This window comes from Anneissia japonica, unplaced genomic scaffold (assembly GCF_011630105.1).
Source record: "Anneissia japonica isolate Jap-2015-1 unplaced genomic scaffold, ASM1163010v1 scaffold2392_len1475705_cov187, whole genome shotgun sequence".
Taxonomy (NCBI): domain Eukaryota; kingdom Metazoa; phylum Echinodermata; class Crinoidea; order Comatulida; family Comatulidae; genus Anneissia; species Anneissia japonica.
This window is the reverse complement of record NW_022751777.1, coordinates 416,617-418,319: the sequence shown is the minus strand read 5'-3', so window position 1 is coordinate 418,319 and position 1,703 is coordinate 416,617.

The window sequence follows — 1,703 nt, the reverse complement described above, 5'->3', positions numbered from 1 at the left end:
TAACAATAGTCGTCACTCTTGTAGTTAAGTCTGCTCAGGTAATACACGAAATATTATTGACATTAACGAAGGTCTAGGAATAAGTTGAACAGTCAACGGCGACGGACGCTGGGGGAGGGGCAGGGGCCATTTGCCCTCCATTTTTTCCACTGGGGCCTCCCCTCCCCCAGGTTGTGTCTGCTTCAAGTGACAAACATTGTTAACGAACGCTATACAATGTCATTATTATTATTATTATTTATTTATTTATTTACTTTTTTTTTGGTGCTTAGAGACATTGTGTATTTTCGCCTTATAAATCGACCTAAAAATCAACCTCCATGTTAGATCGCCTATGAGACGTATCAGTTTAAATTACAGTATTGTTAAAAATAACGATTCTTGCAATACTTTTTAATTCTAAATTAAAATTTAACCTAATGATTATTTTTTCACATCATTTTGACTGTTTATGCAGTTTGCAATCGAAGTTATTTGCGTTGTTTGTGGACGACCTCACTAAACAACGCGACTTCGCTCGCGCTTTTGTAAACTGTATAAACAGTCGTGTCGAGTGGTTAAATGATTTGAAAAAAATCTAATTGAAAAGGATTGCAAGAATCGTTATTTTCAACAATAATTTATTTAACAAATGCCAAAAGAAACTTGTCTAAGCTGGTACGTCATTTAAGCCCTCCAACATGGCGTCGGTGGTCTCTTTTTTTTCTATACAAGGATTGGCCGATGAGCAATCCAGCTATACCTGTAGTAGAGATCAGTGGTTTTAACCATAACACTGTCGTCTTGTGGGACCTTAGAAACAATATCCAATAGGCGTGGCTTAGCGGAATGTTCCAATCCTGCCAGAGTCACCTTTTTCAATCAATGGATTAAAATTTTTCCGTTGAAAGCCTTTGTCTTATAATCTTTATATCATTGTTCCTTTATTCTAAATCTAAACTCAGTAATAATTGGCTTACAGTATGCTCAACTATTTTTTATGTCTGGACTTGCTATATGTAAGTCGCTTTGGTGACTTCACCCCAGCATATATGTATATTTGTATATGGCAAAAGCAAAAACAAGTTTTTTGATGAATGTTTATTAGAGTTGATATTAAGTTAATGATGAGCAGGTTTTTCCAAATACAGTAAGCATACAAAGAAATCAAAATCATTGACAGAGACTGATATGTTGCAGAAAAAAAAACCAAAAAAACAAACATATATTTAATTATTTAATAACATATATTTTGTCCTGTAGGATCCTCTGCATGAAATAAATTTACAAAAAATAAAGATATTTGCAAAAAATATACACACACAAGCATAATGGTATAAACTACTGTATTATATATGACTATATTATAATAAACTGTAAAAAATAGTTAGTCGAATACCTCTCTGATAGGACATTGAAAGAGACATTATATATATATATATATATATATATATATATATATATATATGGTTTGGCTCTGTAATCATTAGTGGTAGTGGGACTGGTTTGGGCCCTTCCTAAGCTGGTCAAACGTTTCTTTTGGGTCTATACCCCAGCTGCACTGATGAGTCCTGGAAGGCCGAATCGGATCCGTCTGCAGATATTGGGATTCCTTCCAGTGGATACTTAGTTGTTTATTTTGTCATTCTGATCGGATTTTCTCTACTGTTCCGTTTTAATTATATATATATATATATATATATATATATATATATATATATATA